The sequence below is a fragment of the Trachemys scripta genome, chromosome 11, assembly GCF_013100865.1.
Source record: "Trachemys scripta elegans isolate TJP31775 chromosome 11, CAS_Tse_1.0, whole genome shotgun sequence".
NCBI classification, from domain to species: domain Eukaryota; kingdom Metazoa; phylum Chordata; order Testudines; family Emydidae; genus Trachemys; species Trachemys scripta.
In genome coordinates, this window is record NC_048308.1 from 34,595,699 (window position 1) to 34,621,107 (window position 25,409).

The window sequence follows — 25,409 nt, forward strand, 5'->3', positions numbered from 1 at the left end:
AAGGGCTGGTCTACACTGGGGGGGGATCGATCCAAGATTGAAGTATCTTGGATCGAATTATCTGGGGTCCACACGGCGCGGGATCAACGGCCACGGCTCCCCCGTCGACTGCGCTACCGCCGCTTGCTCTGGTGGAGTTCCAGAGTCGACAGTGAGCGCGTTCGGGGATCGATATATCGCGTCTTAACGAGACGCGATATATCGATCCCGGATAAATCGATTGCTACCCGCCGATACGGCGGGTAGTGAAGACGTACCCTAAGACATGGGAGATAGGGCCAAGTAACGTGGGACAACTGAGTGCCACACTTTAGAAAAGATGTGGACTAACTGGAGAGAGACCTAAGGAGAACAACAAAAACAATAAAAGGGTTAGAAAACCTGACTTATGAGGAAGATTAAAAAAAACCTGGTCATGTTTAGTCCTGATAAAAGAAGTCTAAGGGGGGACCTGATAACTGTCTTCAAATATGTTAAAGGCTGTCATTCAGAGGATGGTGATCAATTGTTCTCTATGTCCACTGAAGATAGGACAAGAAGTAATGGGCTTAATCTGCAACAAGAGAGATTTAGGTTAGATATTAGGAAATATCAGGGCTTTCCAACTATAAAGGACAATTAAGTCCTAGAAGAGACTACCAAGGGAAGTTGTGGAATCCCCATCATTGGAGGTTTTTAAGAGTGTGTTAGCCAAACACCTGTCAGAGATGATCTAAATTTATTTGATCCTGCACAGGCATCTAGACTTCATGACCTCTCGAGGCCCCTTCCAGCCCTACATTTCTATGATTCTATAAAGGTGTGTAGTATTAAGTCCCATATCCTCTTTGTGAGTCAGCCACTATACAGCGATCATCACATACGCAAATCTAGTGCATGCGCCCTTGTCTGTAGACAAAGCTGATCTTGAGCATCTAACCTGTACAGAAGTTCAAATTCAACAAATGAATGCCAGTCTCTAAAAAGCCTACGTGTTGCAAGCAAGAGACAATTATTAAATACATAATATTTTCCCTATGGAACTTGACTAAAGCTATTGCTACAAGTCTCTACAACTTTATTATATATTTCTACTATGTACACCTAAGAGCCCTAGTCATGGATCATGGTGCTAGATGAAGTAAAAACACAGAAAAAGAAAAAAACCCATGCCACTTTGGGGTCTTGCAAGAAGAGCTCCCAGAAATTCCCATAGATAGCAATATAGAGGGAGAGTCTGGAATTGAAACGGAGGCTCTCTGCCTTGCCTGTGCTTGAGACACACAAACAACTTGTGCAGCATTGACCAGGAGGCTGATTGACAAGCTGGACAACCAACTGCACACTCCAAAGAGCCTGCCCAGGGTTGAGATTGCTCAGACACACGAACTGAGCCTGGACAGACACCATGTTTGAGAGGAGAAAGAGTTAAAGAGCCAGATTAATATGCCTGGGCAACCAACTGCAGGCACTAAAAAGCTTGTGTGTGTGTGTGTGCTGACCCCAGTCAGGGACAGTGTTTTGGGAGACAGCTGCTTACAGGGAGTCACAAGGTTACTGCAGCCAGAGGGGCAACAGCCAAGGAATTGCTCCCTGCAACAGAAGGGATGGTGACATTTTGTCTCTCTTGGCCAGAGGGCTGGTGACTGACCTAAAGCCCTCAGCTCCACACAGGAGATACAGAGACTGCTTCGTGTTGTGAAGACTGACTGCAAGCTGTACACAGCCCCATGTCCCTGCATTGGGAGTGAGGGCTTGAAACAACCTAAGACCTACTCCAGCCCAAAGGGAGAGCTCTCAGCTTCTCAGAGAGGGATGCCACCCTTGCTCATCAAGTGTCAATTACATTAACCAGCTAAGGCCTGTGGGGAGACTGTGGGCATTTTTGTTATTTTTACTTAGTCTGAGGGCATTTAGTGTTGATTGGTTACTTGTTTATTTGTATATCCCTGATTTCTGTACCATTCCTTCTCTTAATTTACCCTTATTCTTTCTGGGAATAAAACTTTGTTGTCCTTATCCACTGGTCCTGGATATCCTGTACTTATAAATTGTCAAGTCCGAAGGGAGTAGGACCTAAGGTAGGTATGGTTTTGGTTGTTTGTTTTTTTTACAAAGATCAAAGAAAGTCCAAGACCAAACCACTATGTTAAAATGGAGTTAAAATTCAAAATGTTTTCGGCACCATGGGGAGTGGGGAATAGAGAAGGAGAAAATATATACATTAAAAATAATGTCTCTTTCAAAGTTAGTTTAATCTAATCTGAACCACATATACTAAAATGTCTTCAAACAACACTGGCTTCAACAACAAGCCTTGAAACCTGCTAGCTTTCAGACAGATCTCAATTTTATGACAAATCACTTGGGTTCTTAAGAACATAAACTTCACAACAAGAAAAGCTGTTTGGCACATATCCATAAGAAAAAGCATACAATCAATCTGAGTTGGAGTGATGCCAAAAGGGATAAGATTTCCCATCCCGCCTGTACCTGTACTGCCAAAGTGAAGGTGAAAAAGGCCAAGTGATTTTTTTTTTTTGCATCCACATTATAATATGATCAAGCAAAGGGAATCTAGAAGTGGATCAACAGAGCTTCTTCTTTCACTGTTTCTACTCTAATACTGCTGAAAGCTTAATATATGCATATGTACTAAGGATTAAACCTTCAGATATATGCTGTAAACGCCTTTGGAGGGCAGTAGAGCCCTATAAACCACTGCTGCTAAAGTGTTGAGTAGAAAAGTTGGCAAGAGCAAAGGAATTATTCCAGCTTAGTACTAATGTGGACACGAGAACGAATGGATATAAACTGGCAGTGGGGAAGTTTAGGCTTGAAATTAGACGAAGGTTTCTGACCGTCAGAGGGGTGAATATTGGAACGGCCTTCCAAGGGAAACGGTGGGGGCGAGGGACCTGTCTGGTTTTAAGATTAAATTAGATAAGTTTATGGAGGGAATGGTTTAATGGCAAAACATAATTGGTGGGGAATACCGAGCAATAGCAGGTAAATAGTATAATGACTAACAAGGGTCAGGCTGGAGACTCTTGCCTACATGCTCGGGGTCTTACTGATCGCCATATTTGGGGTCGGGAAGGAATTTTCCTCCAGGGTAGATTGGCTGAGGCCCTGGAGGTTTTTCGCCTTCCTCCGCAGCATGGGGCAGGGATCACTAGCAGGAGGGTTCTCTGAAAATTGAAGTCACCAAGACACAGGATTTGGGACTTCATCAGCAGAGTCAAGGGAAGGGTAGGGACGGTTTTGTGGCCTGCAGCATGCAGGGGGTCAGACCAGATGATCATAATGGTCCCTTCTGACCTTAAAGTCTATGAGTCTATAAAAAATTGGACTCATGGGAATGAAAAAAATTAAATGTTTTTCTTTCAATACCATTTCAAAATTTGTTGAGCTGCTGGCTTCTTAGGTAAAGCATCAAGGATCCCCATAGGCTATACTGCTACTGCCCATCCTCTTATGGCTGCCAATGATGCCTCCTGGGGGGAAGGGAGTGAAGAAGCAAAGAATCTGGTAGACTCCTCTGCCTTGTAAGGGAAGCGTGAAGATATCAGAGGTTTTCCCTACCACAACTACAGGACAACAAAAGTTCCTGATACATACTGCTCCCCATAAGGCCTTCAAGAAGGAAGTGAAGATCCCAGAATGCTCTTCTATCCTCAGGCCAGGAAGGAAGGGTGTGTAGAATGAGATGGGATGAAGTGAAAAAGAATGTCAATGGGAGGAAGAAGAGAGAGGGAGAATGGGGAGAGGAATTGGAGTGAGAGAGTGAGGGGAATCTAAGTGAATGAGTGGGAGGGAATGAATGAGGAGAGGTCAAGTTGGAGTGAATGAGAGACTGGGAGAAGAGAGTATGAATTAGGATGAGATAGATTGAATTTAGGTGTGTGAGAGAGAATGAGAACAAATAAGGAAAGAAACAGATAGAAAGAATAGATAAAAGTATTAAACTCATGCTTAATCAGTCTGACATAGCCTCTGTACATAGGAAAAGGGAACTTTGGTCAACCCCCACCCTGGCCCCAAACACATACACTAAATGCATGGATTATTTCCTGGAGCACCTCTGCAAGGGTGCATGATAGCTCCCTCAATGTCTCCTAGTGGATTTGCATCCCAGGATCACCCCAGATACCACCAGGTCTATACCCCCTTGCTCCTGTACTATCTTATAGTTTTCTACTGCACCAATCACACAGTATCTAATTGCTTCCCAGGTAAATTCCACCTGCATGTGCTCAACTCACTAAAGGCTTTGCTTGGGAAATATTCCCCACCCACCATCATCATGCCAGGTCTGATGAAAATACTTCAAAGAGGGAGGTGTTGCAGCATGCGCTGAAGGTAGTAAGATTGGATTAGTCCAAAGTTCTCTGACAGTTCCACAGTTAAACCATTCTTGCTGAAGGGGCTTCATCTCTGGCTCCCACGTGCTTCATCCTGGGATTTGTAAAATACATTGTCCACCAGAAGTACAGCTGTCTTGGCAGGTCACTAATAGAATCAGGGTCACTATTGTACTTAAATTCTGCCCTGCTGATGGCTTTGATCTGGGCCTTGAACTGAAATGACAATGGAAGTAAAACTGAGAGACGGCAGAGGGATTGAATAAGTGTGATGTGCTCATGACAGTCCATCACACAGATGAGGCAGGCCACCCACCATCTGCACAATGCTTATTCTACCTCTCCCATGAAACCTTGGATTGTTCCTGCTCTGCTCTACCTAATTGAAAAGATGTTAGTCTCAGACTCTCTCCCTCAGTAGACACCTTTGGGCCTGTGTTTTTATTTGCACACAAATTCAACGAGAAAAGTCTTGTCCTACATATATGACTGGTTCATCTGATTCTTGCAATTTCATTAAAAGGCTTTAATACATATGAAGGAAAGCCTGAGGTATTCACCTTGTGGAGCTTGATCGAGAGATATTCAACTTTATGCCTTCTGAACCTAGCCATCTGAAACAATAAACCACTCAATTTTTTTCAGGACTCAATTTTTAAGGTTGTTTCTTCCAATTCAGGTTGCATTTTTTCCTACCCAAGACAGTTATCATTTTGCAATCTACTGAACGCCATTTTATTCAATTTATCTTAAAATATTATTCCCTTTGAACCTGTGTACCGTGAGGCTGTGACACAGCAACTCACCAGCTAGTGCACCACCTCGTGGCTGGGTGTGGCATTGCCAGGTTTTTCCTCTCCATAGCCTTACTGGCCAGCTGTTCAGGTCTGGTGGCCAGGAGACTCGGCCCTCCAGCCAGGTCACTTTTAATAATCACCCCTCTTGAGAAAAGTCAGAATCCAGTCCAATGACAGTCCAGCATCCTTGTGCCAGGGCTCCAGCCTGACTAAGCCTTATGACCATTGTCTGGGGCCTTCACCAGGCCTTTCACTGGTGACCTGAGTGGCAACCCAGACCCTTCTTCTAATCCTGGGTTCCAGCCCAAGGTCCCTGTAGCAGGTGATTAAGGTCTGCTTCTTCAGACCACCCTGCTTCTTACCTGGGCTTCTTCCTACCGTGGCCAGCCTCTAGGCCTTCCTACCCTAGTGCTCTTCAGACTCAGAGGAAAGATAACAAAGAAAGGCACAACGTTAAAATAATCCAAACATCTCCCTCTTTTAAGAGGTAGCTGATGAGCTGTAGTCTCGCTCAGCTGTTATTGTGCCACGTTCACAGGAACTCTCTGCCAGCTTTGGCCTCCACTGAGCTCCTTCCTGGGAGGTAGTGGGGAGAAGTCTGTCCACCTCCCAGGACTGTGGCCTTCTGAACTGGGTTTCTCCCTCTTAAGGCTGCTCCCCTAAGACTGGCATGCCTTGAAGGTGAGGTAGGGTTGGGCTGCCTGAGCCTAAAGCTGATCTTTAACCTCTTCTTGCCTGGTGTGGGGTTAGTACACCTCATCAGAGGGAAATTAAACTTGATTAACTTGTCCCAAAGACAAATTTATGTTGTCAGTGGTTACAGCTCAAGTAGAAATAGGGATAGAATTCTGAGTTCTGTTGTGACCTTATTGTAGAACCATGGGCAAATGAACTACAATAACTTATCTGTACTGTAGTTTTCCCATCTGCAAAGTACACATAATGCTTACCTAGTTCAGAGTTTTGTGAGGCTTAATCCATTAATATGTATGTGTGAAGTTCTAGGAGATCCTCTAATTAAACTGCTACTTAAATGCAAATAATTATAAAATGTATGGAATACATATTTAACAATTTCTTTTCTACCGAAGAGAAAGCATTAAGATCTACCCAATGACAAAGAGCTAATTCAGCCAAAGGGTATTTTCTAATTGTCTGGTTTGTCGGCATACAGAACAGGCACCACAAGAAGGCAAACACAATAATGCAAATCCCGGATCACACAAAGCAGACAGTATGCTAGTTTATCTAAGACTGTATGCATTTTTGAGTAATTGTGAAATTAACGAATGAAGTGGCTTACACCTGGGGTAATTACCTACCTATGTCCAAGCTTCCAAGCTGTTGAGTACGGGCTGGAAAAGTGAAAGGGCGAGTGAGAACAAAACAATGAGATGTCTCGCACATCCCATCTCTGCCTACCTGCAAGTTCCATCTAAAAGGAAGCTGTGGTGGCACTGTTTTAATAATAAATTTTACTTGTTATTCATAAGCTTCCTATATGGAATTAGATCCAACTAATTATGCTATGGAGCCTAGAGGAGATATCATGCTATGGTTTTCTATATAACATGGCTTTTTTCTGCTGTATGATTTAACCTTTTACACAGCTGTATGCATGAAAAATGCAACATCATCAAAACACTAATTGTATCTATCAGTTTACATACTTACAGACATTACTCAAGAAGGAATTTGTGCATCTATTGAACAAGTTTAGCAGATCAGACAAGAGAGCATTTGGAGCAAAGTTTGCAGTAGTTCATCAAGCAAAATCTTTGCCTTAAAGCAGAATCAACCCCGGATCACTCACATGGACTACAGACTTGCTGTTGCTATGAGCATCATGCTACTGTATATGGGCCAGCAGTGAACTGATACAGTATTGAAATATCTGTGAACAAAACTAAAAATCTACTTGGACAACTTTTATTTAAAGTGTATTACATTAGCAACTAATTGGTCCATAAACCTTTTGCTTATGAGTAAACATAGTTGCTATTTGTATCAGTCTGCTTATCAGAGAACCACTATGTAATAGAGTAATGAACAGTTAAAAGCTGCACACCACCATACATTGCAAGGCAGCCTCTCTGTCTTTAATTATAAATCTTCCATACACCTCACCCAGTCCTACATACCTCCCCCAAGCAGAGGCATGCCCCACATTTCGGGAATCACATATGTAGATTATCACAATATGATACATCCTCACCTTTCTTATATGTTTTTTCATTGTTCAAATAGTTAATAATGTTGACATTTAAAGTATCATTCCTGGCATCTGAGTTAACACCCATCAAAAATGAATGGGGCAGTTCATACCTCTGAAATATTGTTTCAGGCTCTCTGCAAACCAGATCTCTCTGTATTAGTTGTGTGAAGCAGGGATTTCTTCAGAACCATAGTAGCTGGAAATGTCTTTAAAAAATGAAAGCAGAAACTGAGGAAGACAATTGAGAGGTCTATCCATAATCCCCAGCCAGGGCCGGCTCCAGGCACCAGCGCAGCAAGCAGGTGCTTGGGGCGGCCAAAGGAAAGGGCCGGCACGTCCAGCTCTTCGGCAGCAATTCGGTGGCGGGTCCCTCAGTTCCTCTCGGAGGGAAGGACCTGCTGCTGAATTGCTGCTGAAGAATGTGATTGCAGTTTTTTTTTTTTTTTCCGCCGCTTGGGGCGGCAAAAATGCTGGAGCCGGCCCTGTCCCCAGCTAGTCTTTCACACTTTCTGACACCCACAGGGGTGCACTCCACACTTTGGGAAACACTGAGTTAAAGTACTGAAATAAATTTATCTTGCGCTCTTAAAAAATGGTTTCTACAGACAGCACATTCACTGATTGATAAAACAGTATACATTTTTATCAGGCATATGCTCAATAAATGTCACTAATTTGTTATGCTTGTCTACATATTCAGGCTAAGTGCACTCTTTAATTTTACAAACTTTTAATGTTACTTGGCTACTCATTTTACTAAATATCGACATGGCCTTACAGCAGTTCTTCTGAATTTTTATTGATGCAATCAGAGAAATTCAGGCTTCTTGCTGAATGTTGCTACTTCACTGCTTTATTAACAGTGCTTAAAAGGTATTCGCAGGGCTGAAATGAACTCCAGCTTTTGGCTCTAGAGACAATGGCCAACAATTACAGAAGATCCCTCTGAGCTAATTATCAAATAGGCTAATATATTTTTGGAGCACATAGTAGGAAATGAGTTCAATTAGTGATTTATCCCAGCAGCCCAACAATAATCACTACTTGAAGAAGGAACATATTGGTTAAACAAGTCATAAATAATAGTTTGATTATGGATACTTTAAAAATAATCTGTTTATTTAAGCACGAGAAAAGTTTGTTTCTATTAAGTAATTTCTCTAAACATTTTAAATCATGGCTGATTGCTTGATATAGTGCTATAGATCCTAAGACAATTTACCCCAAAAGAGAGAGAAAACGAAGTGTGAAGAACGCGGGAGATATCTGTATTAATTTTATTAATTACATATGGTTTGGTGTTTATGTTGTTGCTGGCTAAAAGGTAACTAAGGGCTACTCTACATGGGGAATTCACAGGGAAGACAGTGTAAAATGTCTACTGTGTGAATTGAAACTACAATAGATATGCCACACTAGTTCTCTGTATGGACACTCTTATTCCACACCAAGTGCCTTTTTGTGGATTAGGTTAAATTGCTTCTTTTAGAGTATAGCTTTTCTATTCTGCCCTAGTTTATAGATTCATAGATTCTAGGACTGGAAGGACCTTGAGAGGTCATCGAGTCCAGTCCCCTGCCCGCATGGCAGGACCAAATACTGTCTAGACCATCCCTGATAGGCATTTATCTAACCTACTCTTAAATATCTCCAGAGATGGAGATTCCACAACCTCCCTAGGCAATTTATTCCAGTGTTTAACCACCCTGACAGTTAGGAACTTTTTCCTAATGTCTAACCTAGACCTCCCTTGCTGCAGTTTAAGCCCATTGCTTCTTGTTCTATCCTTAGAGGCTAAGGTGAACAAGTTTTCTCCCTCCTCCTTATGACACCCTTTTAAATACCTGAAAACTGCTATCATGTCCCCTCTCAGTCTTCTCTTTTCCAAACTAAACAAACCCAATTCTTTCAGCCTTCCTTCATAGGTCATGTTCTCAAGACCTTTAATCATTCTTGTTGCTCTTCTCTGGACCCTTTCCAATCTCTCCACATCTTTTTTAAAATGTGGTGCCCAGAACTGGACACAATACTCCAGCTGAGGCCTAACCAGAGCAGAATAGAGCAGAAGAATGACTTCTCGTGTCTTGCTCACAACACACCTGTTAATACATCCCAGAATCATGCTTGCTTTTTTTGCAACAGCATCACACTGTTGACTCATATTTAGCTTGTGGTCCACTATAACCCCTAGATCCCTTTCTGCCGTACTCCTTCCTAGACAGTCTCTTCCCATTCTGTATGTGTGAAACTGATTTTTTCTTCCTAAGTGGAGCACTTTGCATTTGTCTTTGTTAAACTTCATCCTGTTTAACTCAGACCATTTCTCCAATTTGTCCAGATTATTTTGAATTATGACCCTGTCCTCCAAAGCAGTTGCAATCCTTCCCAGTTTGGTATCATCTGCAAACTTAATAAGCGTACTTTCTATGCCAATATCTAAGTCGTTGATGAAGATATTGAACAGAGCCGGTCCCAAAACAGACCCCTGCGGTACCCCACTCGTTATGCCTTTCCAGCAGGATTGGGAACCATTAATAACAACTCTCTGAGTATGGTTATCCAGCCAGTTATGCACCCACCTTATAGCAGCCCCATCTAATTTGTATTTGCCTAGTTTATCGATAAGAATATCATGCGAGACCGTATCAAATGCCTTACTAAAGTCTAGGTATACCACATCCACAGCTTCACCCTTATCCACAAGGCTCGTTATCCTATCAAAGAAAGCTATCAGATTGGTTTGACATGATTTGTTCTTCACAAATCCATGCTGGCTGTTCCCTATCACCTTACCACCTTCCAAGTGTTTGCAGATGATTTCCTTAATTACTTGCTCCATTATCTTCCCTGGCACAGAAGTTAAACTAACTGGTCTGTAGTTTCCTGGGTTGTTTTTATTTCCCTTTTTATAGATGGGCACTATATTTGCCCTTTTCCAGTCTTCTGGAATCTCTCCCGTCTCCCATGATTTTCCAAAGATAATAGCTAGAGGCTCAGATACCTCCTCTATTAGCTCCTTGAGTTATTCTAGGCCCTCTACCCACAGACAAGCCCTAAGGGGTTAAATCAGTTTTAGTTAGATTGGTCTGCAGGAATCCAAAACAAGATGAGTAACCAGAAAAACTGACCATACTCAGACAACGAATGTGTTAATTCCTTTGAAATGCACCTCCATATATGTGAAATCCAGGGGTCTGGCTGAAAAGGGGTGGTGTAAGATTCCAGCTTGAAACATCAGGGGAAGTCAGACAGGAAAGTCAAAACAAAGAGTTTCAAAGTGGATAAAAAACTGAGCCTATGATGAGACATGTGAGACAGAGGGTCTGCAGAAAAGCAGGCTGCAACTTGGTCCCCTGGAGAACTCAGGGGTGGGGGATACCAAGACTGAGACAGAACTACCTACTTGCATGAGGTAAATGCTAAATTTAGGTAAGATAATATACGTTTAAGTTTTTTGTTGTTTTAAACCTTTTCTCTCTCCTTTTTATGTTCCTATAGAAAAATAAATAATACTTTATTTTGAACAAGTTGTTCTCTCACTGCAAAAACTAGGCACAGTTCTGGGAGAGAAGTCTATAGACTTGTCTTTGCTGCTTTCTTAGTTGAAACTATAATTTGACTTTTGCCCCTAACCCAACCCTGTCCACATAATTTCTACCTTGAATTAAATGGTATATTAAACTCAAGGTAGCTGGCTTGTCACATGGAGGTGGGTTGAATTTTCAGCATTGATGCTCAAGTTTATAATGCAGTGGTGATGCAGCACCTTAAATTAAAACAACTCATTATCCACTAATCCAATCACTCCACATAGCCCAAGTAGGGTGACCAGACAGCAAGTGTGAAAAATCAGGACTGGGGTGGAGGGTAATAGACACCTATATAAAAGACAAAGTCCCAAATATCAGGACTGTCCCTATAAAATTGGGACATCTGGTCACCCTAAGCCCAAGTGAAGTAACTGTAGTATGATGACTCATGTTAATTTGCAGTGAACATAAACTCTATATAGCAGGAGTGCTGAGGTGATACAGTTAGTAAACCGGGAGTGCTCTAGTCTGCTGATCCAGTCTAAAAGTAGTGTGAATCTCGGGATTCCACTCAGAGAAATGCAGGTGCAGCCCTGTCATTTGAAAAAGGTGCTCACAGATGAGAGAGGTCAAAGGTACAGCTCACCCCTGAACCATAACAAAGGTAAACTCCAGTTTCCAAAGTCCATGTAGCATTAAGCTTGAAGAGTAGTGCCAATATTTTGATTAGGCCAGCAGAGTCTGGTCTCTGGGTAACCTTCTCTGCCTTTCTCAGTACAGGAACCCGTCTTTTATCCTGTGAATAGTACAAAGAGTTCAGTAACAGAGCTTACTACAGTGGGCAGCACCCACAGCAGTGAGACAATGTGTATAGAGAAATTACAAAGTGATCTGGGAGTAAAGCCATGAAAAGGTCAGAGAAGCTTGTGTTAGTCCTTCCCTGTTTTAAAAAAAAAAATGGAGAAAAATAGATGCTATAGAAGTGAGACACAGCAAATACATAAAGCTTCTTTTCTCCTTTACTATAAACAAACAAGTTCTAACCTAATATGGCCATCTTGTGCATGAAGGACTGCACACAACATGTCCTCATCTAACAAGAGAGAAAGAGCAAGGCACAGAAATGAAGCATTACAGAGGACTACTTCCTACTATTGCTCAAGTATAACTCATTATTGTGAGTTGATTTAAACAATAACTTATTTATCTTTGAAATTTGTACAAATGCAGGAAAAATTGTTTTAATTAAGGAAAAGTCTGTGGTCAGATTTATGTGGTTTTATAAACATGGAAACTACTTGCATTACATGGATTAGATATCTGAATGGATTGTTGTTACAATACTGCTCTTAACCAAATTTCTGTGAAATCTATACCTAGTTCTGATTGTTTTAATATTGTTGGTAGCATGGATTGATTTCTCTCAATTTTCTGAAGACAGACTTTTAAGAATCTCTATTTTCAATATATTAGCACTTTTGTGCTGACAACAAGAGAAAAGGAAACATCTTGCACCTATCTTTCTGTAGACACTTACTACCATAGCATCTGCAGCTTGCATAAAAAGAATAACAAAAACAAACATCTAGCAATCCAAGCTACATAGCAACAAACCTATAATTATATTTTAGTAATCAGCAAATGCATTTCTTGTGAGCAAGTGACACATTAATGTCTATTTTATGTTTTTTTGTCATTTTATTTACATTATAACTTTTCAAAGGTTAGGAACAGATTATATGCTCCTGGTATTCAAGGTTCTTTAATAGAAAGATGAATTTGCTCTATTATAATGCATTTTGCTGTTAGAGCTACATCTAGTAGTTCTGAATTAATGAAAAACGGACAAATAAAAGCTAAATTAGTACATTCAAATAGCAAGATGAAAAAGTAAGGCTCATCAAATATGAAAAATTAATTAAAAGAAAACAAAGCCGTTATCTTGTCAGACAGATGATATAGGTTAAGACCTAAAATTCAGTTTGAAGAAGGTTCAGAAATTCAAATCTGTGGTAAGTTATATTTTACAAATAACCATTTTAAACAATTAGAAATTATCTGACCCCAGCTCTGTGTCTATGCTCTCTCATTTATTCCAAGCTGCATTATGAAATTTTAACTTATTTACAAACAGATGGTCAAGTTTGGTGAATTAGCAGCAAACTCATGAAACAGTATCAAATGCTTTACTAAAACTCAAATATATTTTTATCTACTGTGCTCCTTTCATCCACAAATGTCGTGTCAGTTTCTGCCATTTTTATTCACACTGAGCAGTGCATTGTAACACAAGTAGGTCCACTAAAATTAGTAAAAGTTTGAGTAAGGCATTAAGCATGACTCAGTGTCAGAATATGGCCCTTTGTGAAAAAAATTTTTAAGAAGTTTTGTCTAGCAATATTTATACTTGAAAACATATGTTGTTTACTGTTCATTGGGACCCAATCTTGCAATATTTACACAATCAAAGCTTCTGACTGAAAAGAAAGTATATTAAGTTCTACTCATCATCATCAAGCTATGAATACTCACAGCTCAAGAGACGTGTCAACATAAATCAAGGAACAGTTTAACAAATTAGGCTAACACAGAAAACATTTGTTGATGATCAATAACAAAAAATATAGTGCCGTATATACTCAATCATAAGCCGGTTCGTTTATAAGCTGATCCCCCCTAAGATGGATAAGTAAAAATGGAAAATTGTTATGACCCATTCATAAGCCGAACCTATAATTCGGGGGTCAGCAAACTTTGGCTCCCAGGCCATCAGGATAAGCCGGATAACCCCCCACATGACCCCATCCCTAGCCCGGGACCCCCATCCCATCCCTTCCCACCTGATCTGGGGAGGGCCGGGGAGGATGTCTCGGCCTGGTTGGAGCTGCTCCGGCAGGCTGGGCAGTGCAGCCGCAGCCTACTCCGGCGGGCCAGACTGGGCAGCGTGGCCACAGCCTACTCCGGCGGGCCAGACTGGGCAGCGTGGCCACAGCCTACTCCGGCGGGCCAGACTGGGCAGCGTGGCCACAGCCTACTCCGGCGGGCCAGACTAGGCAGCGTGGCCACAGCATGTTCCAGCGGGCTGGGCTGGGCGGGACGGGCGCAGCCTGCTCCAGTGGGCCGGGTGGCACGGCCACAGCCTGTTCTGGGGGGCTGGGCCGAGCGGTATGGCTGCAGCCTGCCAGCCTCTGCAGCTGCTTTGGAGGCTGGGGGGAGAGCAGCATGGCCAGAAGCGGAGACACTCTGGCCCCGCCTCTTCCCTTCTGGCTCTGCTGCCTCTCCTTGCTCCCTCTGTTGGGGGGATGGGCTGTGTCCCACCTCTCCCTCTCTATACCTGTTCATAAGCCGACCCCCTTCTCTGGTGCTTCCCTTTTTTACTAAAAAAATTCGGCTTATGAATGAGTATATAGGGTACTCTAATTTTTTTATGTATTTCCTTTATAGATGCTTATATTATGTACAGTATTTTCCCAGATATAATCCTACACATCAATAAGAACTAAAACATTTCTGAATTATTAACCGGAACATAAATTAGACATTATGAGCACACTTCACCCTTGGTGCATCTCCACAGAAGCGAGTAGTGATGCACAGGGTTTAACTAGACCAATTGTTTTAAAGTGAAGGATTTTGTCTGCCTATTTGATTACTACTGGTTCTTTTCTTTATAGTTTGAGTCATTTTTGTAAATTCTTAGGAAGACTTGCTAGACCTGTTTAGTACTCCCTGACATAGAGAAGAAAAGCTTCCCCACATTGCAAATCTATTCCGGCCATGTAACTCCCCCTACATGGACTTTCCTGAATTGACTGGGTAATTCAACATTGTGACAAAATATTTGGTGTTTCAGAGTCAAAAAATTTCAACTTGTGGTAAGATTATTTGAATTATTTATGAAGATTGCCCCCTGTACTCCTGTGTTGCAGGAGAGAAAGATGTTAAAAAGCTTAGGAATATGATAGTACTTAAATCACATTCTGATTATGTCTATCTTAAAATTAATAGACTCCTTTTACATACTCCATTTTTGGGAAAAGAAACTGTGACTAACCAAGCTGACGGCTCTGTCTGTTCCCTTAACGTTAGCAAATCTAATCAGTGAGTACCAATCCAGGAAGCCCAGTCCTGATCAAACCCGCAAACCAATCACTGAGATGTCAAATTGAGGAAAACCTGAACAGAGATAATACATATTCTAGTGTGCATACCTGAGAGATTTTATTAGAAGTAATAATAAAAAAAAATAATGTTGTGCCTTTGTTATATCAACTTACATTCTAGAATTGCAAAGAGTTTTGAAAACACAATTAAGCTTTACAATCCTGCAACAGTATACCTATTCTGCAGATGTGTAAAATGAGAAACAGACAGTTTAAATAACCCAAGGCCACAGTGTATCAGAGACAGGGCTGGGAACAGTTCTTACTACCAATCTATGCTGTGGGCCATGCACTGAGTCACCTGTTTACTATAACATACTCATGCAAGTAATCTTTGCAGAAAGACTCAGTTTAGTACCTAGTATAAGAATAGTTGTAACCTTTTTTTTGGTCATTCATTCCCTGCAAAGGAAAACACCTATTAGGATTTGACTTTCATGTAGATGTGGCTCACCCAGTCTTTCTTAAATATATCTAAATTGTGTCTGAAAATGTTATTTGTTGGTTCTGATTCTAGCATGGCACAGATCTGGGTTAGAAACTGATGCAACACATGAAACTGAAAATCCAGAGAAAACAGGAAGACATTCCATTGCCTTTATTAATCAAATCAAGCTAATGCAAATAATTTTAATTTCCTACCTCTTTCCACAGACTGAAGTAATCATTCACTTATTTACAGTAATTAAAAAAAAAAAAAGTGTTTTCTGCATTCCCAATGCTTGTGTTGTATTCTAGGCAGGGCCGGCTCCAGGCACCAGCCCACCAAGCTGGTGCTTGGGGCGGCACCTGGAAGGGGGTGGCTGCGACCGGGCTTGCCGCCCTCCCCCCGGCGCTGCCTCTGGCCCCTGGGGAGAGCGGAGCCCCGGCAGGGCTTGCCGCCCTCCCCCCAGTGCTCTGGCCGCCGGGGCTCCACTCTCCCCGGCGGGGCTCACCGCCCTCCCTTGCGCGGGGGGAGGGGGAAGGGGGGTGGCAAAAAAGCCAGAGCCGGCCCTGATTCTAGGAACATACAAAATGCCATGCTGAATCAGACCAATGGTCAACTTGTCTATCTCTCTCAGATGATGTAAAACCACTGTAATGAACAACTACTCAGGATTCTAGCTGGGTGGAGAGGGACAGAGTTTGTTCCTAACCCCAGGCAGTGAATAATTTGTGGCAAAGCATGAAGGATTATATCATTTATAGATTTTTATCCTACAAACATGTGGAGAATATTCTTATAATTCGTGTGAATCTAGCAAAGAAAGGTATAACATGTGCCAAGGTCTGGAAGCTGAAGCTAGATAAATTCACAATGGAAAATAAGGTGTAAATTTTTAATGGTGAGGGTAATTAACCATTGGAACAACTTACCAACGGTCATAGTGTATTCTCCCTCATTATTAATGTTTAAATGAAGACAAAGTTATCCTCTAGGAATTATTTTGGAGACCTTCTCTAGCCTGCGTTATCCAGGAAGTCAGAACAGATGATCACAACAGTCCCTTCTGGCCTTGGAATCTATGAATTTCTAATAGTTTTTGGATAAGCTCTTTGCTTTAATAAAAGCTAGTGACAGTGAGGTCTATGGAAAAACTAGACACCGTACAAAACTCTTGCATCAGTTTTAAATGGGTTTAATTTTATTAGGTGTCTGAGGCAGGAGGCGAGGCTTACTGGTGGCAGTACCCACTGATTAGGTCATTGGGCCTTCAATCCCCCCCCCCCCTTTTTGGTCTCTGGTGCCTCCCATCAGCAACTACTTCAGTACTGGGATGGCCCACTTTTTGGTGGGTGGCTGGGTCACCAATTTTGCTACCCAAAAGGGATGTTCAGCTATGTCCAAAGAATTGTAGCGTGCTCTGCGCCTTTATGACAGGGAAGGACCCTCAGTCTCTCTCCTGGCCCCTGCAGATAGTTCGTCCTTGCCCCAAGGCTTTTGGCATTTCTCTTTACTCCTGGGAGGGGTGGAAATGAAGTTTATGTCCCTATATGGAAAGTGTGTTTGACAGGGGAGCCTGGGCCCTCCCACTCCACTGGGCTCCAACCCAGGGCCCTAGGAGAGGCAAACAGTGTCAGGCACTAGGGCGTGTCTCAAGATTTCCCTCGCTGGGCCACTTCCCACCATCCATCCCCTTCCACAGTCTCAAAGTCCAACTTAAGATAGCAAGTCAGGGTTGGGGAAACAAAAGGGTAACTGAACTGTGAGCCCAGCTGGCAGTCTCTTCCTCCCCAGCAGAGGCTTCTGCGACAGCGTTGGCTAGGAGCTCTCAGGGTAGATCTGACCTGTTCCCCCATCTGCCCCTATCTGAGTTGTCTGGTTCCCTTGTAAGCTCTTCCCTCCTGCTGGAGCATCCTCAGCAGGTTTCGGGGATGGGGAGAGGGGAAGGCAGCGGAGTCACTTGGCCCCAGAACTCCTCTTTTACCCCTTCAGTTCTACTGTGGGATTTATACATCCCATCCCACCCCACTGAGAAAAGGAAAATAAAAACACCCTCTCTATATAAAATGTTTTGTTTTATATGCCTGGATCAGGACTTGCAAAAATGAGTGACCTGCTCACCAGGGCAAATGGGAATTTGGATTGGGTAAATGGATTGGAATTAAGGCGCAGAGCACCCTGAATAACTGGCTCCTGTCTCTGAGGGAAGGGGCAGTACTCAGGGCAGAGCAGTCCAGGGATTGCTGTTCTGTTAAAAGCAGAGGATCAGGTAGCAGAACAGCACAGATGTTGCTATTGTTTATTCAAAGAGAAAGAGGAGGAGGGGAGGAAAAGGAGTTGATGTCTAGGTGCCACTACTTTCTCAAGCTAGGAGAATGAGTCAGGAAGTAGAGTGGCCCTGGCACTGCTGCTGCTTTAAGTGGATGGAAGATAGGAATCAAGACTGCATGTGTCAGAGAGAAAAAATGTGTGTGTATGAGTGGGGAAATGGAGGTGTGCAGGAAGGAGAAAGAAAAAGACTAAGAAATAAATATTCTATTAAATATAGGAAAGAGAGAAACCCAAAAAGGAGGGAGAAAAGTACAGGAGAGAAAGTAGGAAACACCAAGTATAGGAAAAAGAGGAAAGAATATAATGGGTGGAGGGAGAGAACAAAAGAGAGGGAACACCATAACAGAAAAAGAAACATTATCTGTAATTGAAAGGAAAATAAGAAAAATTGTAGTGAAGTAAGGTGAAAGACACAACAAAAGTGCAGGAGAAAAAGCAAATTTTAATTTTTTTTATTATAAAAGACAAGTAGAATGACGTTACAATTAAGTGCAGTATGCAATTAATATTTTAATCCATTCAGCGGTATTGCTGCAGATATATTTTTCTTCCTGGGCTAGTGGTTGTCTTCAGGCTAGAAGCCATCAAGTATGTTTTTCAATCCCAGACCGCTATCAATCATATTACTTTACTTGCTCCTTCTCTAAACTGGTCCAAGTCATTTCAATCTCTATTTGAAAGCCTTTAGTGCCTCTTATGTTGCTCTTTTCTGTACTATTCTGTGCTCTATTTCTTGTTCCCGATGAGAACTTCATCTCCTCTCACAGCAGAGAGCAAAAGGCCAGTTTACACCAGTTCCAAGCGCCATCTGGAGATCTGAAGTCCAGCTGGGCACCTGTCTCCTTTACCAGAATTTGTTCATTTGTATCAAGAATCCTATCTTATATTTACCCTCAGCTTTGAAACAGGCTTTCTCCTTGTTAGAGAATAGTCCAGGTGTATTGACTTTCTGGACATGCTTTATGTAGCATCAATTAGTTAAACCTATATATGGAGTTCATGTGGATTAATTAACAATGTTTTATGAGTCAGATGCATTTTTGTATGCATTGGTTCTTATATAGCTGCTATTCAAAGATTCATTTTAATGTTTTTTCTAAACTATCCACATTCTCTTTAGTCTGCTTGTATAATTACAAAGGGCCATTAAAATGATTTATGGATACAAGGATTTGAGACAATTTTCAACATAAAACAGTGATAATGGTCTAGGCTAAAAGTTGCCCAACAAAACATTGTCTTTTATGAAACCAAAGAGGACGGCATCAAGATAATTATGTTTCTGATCTTCTGCCTCATTACTTTTGGGCAAGTTTTTGAGTGACTTCATAATAAAGATGCAATTTTTAAAATACAGATAGCCAGCTGCCATTTTGAGGAAAGTAAAGTAAGTAGTACCATTTCTGCCAGTACACTTGAATAAGAATATACTGATATCTTTGTTAAACTTGCAAAGCAAGTTAACTTAAGTATATCCATGTGTATGGGATAATTATACATTGTAGCAATTTGAAGATTAATCTATGGATAAATCTGCTTTGTCCATGTGTGTTTTAGAATATTTTTAGTTTTTGTAATTAGTGGAGGGGTAGGCAACCTTTCAGAAGTGGTGTGCCGAATCTTCATTTATTCACTCTGATTTAAGGTTTCGCGTGCCAGTAATACATTTTAACACTTTTAGAAGGTCTCTTTCTCTAAGTCTATAATATATAACTAAACTATTGTTGTATGTAAAGTAAATAAGGTTTTTTAAATGTTTAAGAAGCTTCATTTAAAATTAAATTTAAATGCAGAGCCCCCCGGACCGGTGGCCAGGACCCGGGCACTGTGAGTGCCACTGAAAATCAGCTCGTGTGCCGCCTTCGGCGCACGTGCCATAGTTGCCTACTCCTGGACTAGTATATTGTCTGCTTCCTATAACAAAACTGCTTTATTTTCTTGCATTTGGTAGCTGCTGTATGACAGTTTGAAGGCCAGGCAAGTATATACCATATGATGACATTAACTTCTTTTTTCTTAGAATAGAATAATTATGTAGCGACTACGTAATTTCAGAACATAATGAACTGACTATACTTGCTTTAGTTATGTGAACTCCACAGGGGTTAAAGGTGCCTAATACAAATGTCCTTCATTCATTTTGTGAAGGGGTCCAGAAAGAACATGAAATTGATCCTCCTTTAGATTTTAATAAAAACAGTTATCACAGTATTATCAGCTGGTGATAAAGTAGGGTGGAAGCAATTAGTGTTGTAAATATTACATAAAGAAAATCAAGTTCTGGAAGGCAAAGAAGAGGGTGAGTTTGTGGGGACTGAGGGATAGAGAAAAGTTCTCCAGGTTTTTTTGGAGCTGAAGATTTAGGGGAGGGAATAAAAAGGGACTTAAGCAAGTGAAAAGAAAAGAATACTAAAACAAAATATAAAATAACTATTCTGATGTAAGCTTCTCTTACAGAACCTGAACTGAGTGTTGTGTGGTTAGCACACAGCAAGATTAGCAGTAATACTATGGCAAGCTCTGTTCCAGCTGGGATTTTTCCTACATCAACGATTTGTTGCAGTAATTCCGAGAAGTCAATATATATTGCTTACATAAAAGAACAATGAAGAACTACTCTACTTGTGTATTAAATTTTAAAAGCTTTTGGGCTCAGATTTCATTTTCATTGAATGAATGCAAGCTGAAAACTGAGGCACATATACTTAAAATGAAATTATGAGGAATAGAATGTTTGTTGACTTTTAAAAAAATGTTCTATCCTCACAAAATCCATAGTTTCAGCACTTACTCCTTAAGCTTTAGACCATGCCATGTACTTGTCATGTGTATTCATATAGCTCATATCACAAATACAAAATCAGTATGACAAAATTGTGTAACCACAGTTTGGCTCCAAGTCTGTCTCATACTGGTGGATGATGCCACCATCAGCCTTGTTTATTCAACACTGCAGTCACGTAATCCATTTACTCACCAGCCTCACATATAAAAATACGTAACAAAAGGGCCTGTGATTGGAAAGTAAAGCTCTCTCTCACTTATTGTAGAAGAAAATTCAGCTGGATGGATGCCAGCACTTAGTTAACTAAATCCTTTAAAATGTACCAAAGCCTGATATCCTGCCTGACAGCATCATGCCCTTTATTCTGGTTCCCACTTTACTTTTGATTTGAAAATGCAGACCCTGCTCAGGCTTCTAGGGTTAAGGACAAGAGAGCCCAAATCCATTATCTTGCAGAAAGTCCTTCCTTCGTATATTCACATCAGGCAACTTTGTGAGCCAGTTTAATTGATCCAACTTTAAATACAGGGTCCTAGCACTATGCATGCTACTGTGTGATGTCATCTCTACACGTTAGCTGTAGAAGCAGTTCATTGCCTAAAGATTTCTGCAGGCTGCTGCTACAAAACTTGGGGAGTGAAAGGCCTGAACAGTGACTAAGATATATAAGTGCTGAACTCATGAGTAACGTTGGATCAAGGCCACTACTTGGGCTGTACTCAAGTCCCAATAGATGATCCAATTCTACCATAATGGGTACATGAGACGAACCATCTCATTGTGAAGTACTCAGTGACAGCTGGTGTCAGCATCTATACAGTAACTCCTCACTTAACGTTGTAGTTATGTTCCTGAAAAATGCAACTAAGTGAAACAAGGTTAAATGAATCCAATTGTCCCATAAGATTTAATGTAAATGTGGGGAGTTAGGTTCCAAGGAATTTTTGGGGGGCAGACAAAAGGCATTATACTGTATACTGTACTGTGGTTGGGAAGTGCCCCTGGCTTACCCCACACAGGCACAGCCCACTGCAGGCAAGGACGCTAGGAAGCACCTTTGCAGCAGCAGCTTCCCCGAAGAACAGGCTTGGATTTTGCCGGGAATGCTCCAGGCCCGCCTCTTCCTGTCCCCACTCCACTCCAGGCCCCCCTCTTCCCACCCCCACTCCACCTCCTCTCTGCAGCACGCCTCATCCCTCCCCCTCCCCAAAGTCCTAAGCGTCACCAAACAGCTTCCCCACTCCTGCCCCTCCCTCCCAGAAAGTCCTAAGTGCGAAGTACTGGGAGGGAGGGAGAGGAGCGGAGAAGCCCCGCATCTCCACTCCTCCCCCTCCCTCCCAGAAAATCCTAAGCACCGCTAAACAGCTGTCACTGAGCTGCAAGGGCTGATGAGGGAACTGCTGCTAATAGTCCACCACCAGAAGCTACATCTACTGACTCATCAGAGTCAGGTGACTAACAGCAGACTGCTGAATTAGGGTTGCCAATTTTCTAATGGCACAAAACGGAACACCCTTGCCCCGCCCTTTCGATGAGGCTCCACCCCTGCCCCACCCCGCACTCACTCCATCCCCCCTCCCTCCATCACTTGCTCTCCCCCACCCTCACTTTCACTTGTCTGGGAGTTGGGAAGGGGAGAGGGCTCCAGCTGGGGGTGCAGGCTCTGGGGTGGGGCCAGAAATGAGAGGTTCAGGGTATGGGAGGGGCTCCAGGCTGGGGCGAAAGGGGGTGTATGATGTGGGCTCTGGAAGGGGGCTCAGGGCTGCGGCAGGGGTGCAGGATCTGGGAGGGAGTTGGGGTGCGGGTGTGGGGTCTGGAAGGGAGCTGGGGTGTGGGAGGGGGTTCCGACCTGGGCCAGAGGGTTCGGGGTGCAGAATCTGGCCAGGCAATGCTTACCTCAGGTGGCTCCCTATCAGCAGTGCAGCGGAGCTAAGGCAGGCTCCCTTAAGGCCAGGCCGTGGAGAAGAGGGAGCCCCGAGGGGCCAGCGGCTGCTCCGGCTGCTGCTGGGGTGGGGGGAAGGGAGCTCTGGGTCCAGACACTGCTCCAGCCACTGCCGGAGAGGAGGGAAATCCTGAGGCCAGACACTGCTCCGGCTGCCTTGGGACTGCTGCCAGGAGCCGCCGATCTGCAGCCAGGGCCAGCTCTGGCTTTTTTGCCGCACCAGGCAAAAGAGCCTCCCGCCGCTCCCCCAATGCGGCAGGGGAGGGCGCCGAGCTCGGCGGCGGGCCGCTCTCCCCAACCAGCCAGAGCACTGGGGGGAGGGCGGCGAGCCCGGCCGGGTCTCCGCTCTCCGCAGCGGCCAGAGTGCCGGGGGCCGCACCGCGCCACCCCCCTCCAGGTGCCGCCCCAAGCACAAGCTTGGTGGGCTGGTGCCTGGAACCGGCCCTGGCTGCAGTTGCTCCGGCTGCCCCTGGGACCGCTGCTTAGGCAGTCCCCAGGGCCAGCTGCATCAGCCACTGCTCAGGCAGTCCCCGGGGCCAGTTGCCTGGGGCTGCCAGAGCAGCGGCTGGCTGCAGGCAGGGCTGGCACTTCCATTTAGACGACCTAAGTGGTCTCCTAGGGAACCAGGATTTGGCGGGGCGGCATTTTGCCGCCCTTGGCGGCAATTCGGTGGCGGGGGGTCCTTCCGCACTCCAGATCTTCGTTGGCAATTCTGTGGCGTGTCCTTCACTCACTCCGGGACCCGCAGCGAAAGTGCCCCCCCGCAGAATTGCCGACAACGACCGGGAGTGCAGAAGGACCCCCGCCTAGGGCGCCAAAAACCCTGGCGCCGCTCCTGGCTGCAGGGCTGCCTGAGTGGCTGGCTGCAGGGCTGCTCTAGCAGTGGCCGGTGTGGCTGTCCCCAGGCTCTGAGGCCAGCTGCTTGGTTGGCCCTGGGGTCAGCAACACTGACTGCTGAAGTCACGGAGGTCGCAGAAAGTCATGGAGTCCATGACTTCCACGACCTCCGTGACAAACACGGACCCCTAGTTATGACCTGTGTACAAAGTGACAATATCTATGCAGTTTATCATCACTTAATGCACCTCTGGAAGATTCTGAGGTACTATGATGAGTGCAGTAGAAGAATGTATATAGAATAAAATCAATGCTAAGCAGCTTCAGAGTATTTACAAACTACTGGTGGAAGACAATTGACTGAGACAAGCCTAGATAGTGGAAAGAAAAGTTAACATTTTAAAAAAGGGTTAGTCTATTCAATACAGTATATATTACAAGTAGCAAGTAATTAAATATTAATGTAAGGTGCATAAAGATCACCTCTACCCTTAGGGAAGGAAGTGTCACTCAAAGTGATGGATTTTATTTTCCTTTTAAATTAATGGAAGTATGATAATCTGTACAAAAACTGAACTGTGAAAGTCTGCAATTATGGTACATGTCACAGCTATATTTAATCAGTGAACCAGGAGTGATGGGTATTAACATTTTGTTTGGAGGAGGTTTTAGAAGGTGAAGTCTAGCAAATATAATTTTAAAGTACCTCTGACTGTAAAATGATATGGGAGATGCATTTTCATGTTGACTAAATTGGTATGACACCTTTGTTCTGCCACAGGTAATCTCATTGCAAAGACAAAGCCCTGCCATATCTTTTATTTTAAAAACCATTTATATTTTGTATTTTTGTAGGTAATCCCAAAACATCTATTTGTGGTCGGTACCTGATGGGTGTTTTTAACGATCTGTAAGTGTACAGTGTGTTCAAGAACGCTTTGTTGCTGTTAGTAACTAGAGATCATACTCACTTTTATGACAATAATAATTATCTTGACCTTGGACTTGTTTAGGCAGGATTTAAATCCTACCAATTATAATCAGGATTTTTATCTTCATTTAATCTGAATAGTTTGTTTGGGAAAAAAAAATACAGAGCAGAAACACATTTTATATATACTGAAAGCCATCAGTTACCAGAATGTACATTAGTCAGAAGTATTGGATCTTTTGATGCTAAAGAACCACTCAACAAGCATCAGTTTCAGAGACCCTGGCCTCCTGGGATACATCTAATTAATGTACACTGTTTAAATTTAAAAAGCTTTATACACAACTTGTGCCCACCTTACACATCCACCCACCCACATGTTCAGCTATTTAAAAAACAAATACATAGCAATATAGGCATCATTCATGAAGAGAGCAGATTACTGAATGCCACATGTTAAAATGGTAATGTGAAAATAAAAGTTTTTGCAAAGCAGGAAAGACTGATTGTATGACAATACTGTATTAGATATGCATTTATTAATTTAATTCCCAATGTAAAATGTAGTTTTATCATTTTGTCTAATGAATATGGAAGTAAAATTGGTTAGCTACATTAGCAGTATTATGCCTGAGGCTCTATTATGGGAGATCATTCCAGTTAGATTTCCCAAATTTAGTCTTCTGGCAACAGGGGACTTGATGCACATTTTGAGTCTAACACTGATGGAGAGGGGAAGCTATTTCTAACTTGTTTGGGGAAAATCTGAATGTCACAAATCACATGACATCCAAGAACCCCACAACAGACACCCATCTTTAATGATTACTGATCTACAGAATTCTAAGTAGCACACACATAAGGGCAATGATGTATGCCAGCCAAAAACAGCTTAGTCATAAGACAAATGATTTAACGTACTGAAAAAGCTGGCTTCTGTTGGGAGCTTTAATTTTTTTGTAACTTGCATCAATGAACAATTGGCAGCCATCCAGCAATTTGACTTGCACAGATTACTTTTATTTAAGTAACATGGTTTCTGTAAGTTCCTATCGCAAGTCAAATAAAGAGTCCCATTAGTGCTGCTGTGTTACAATACTCAGCCTTTAGT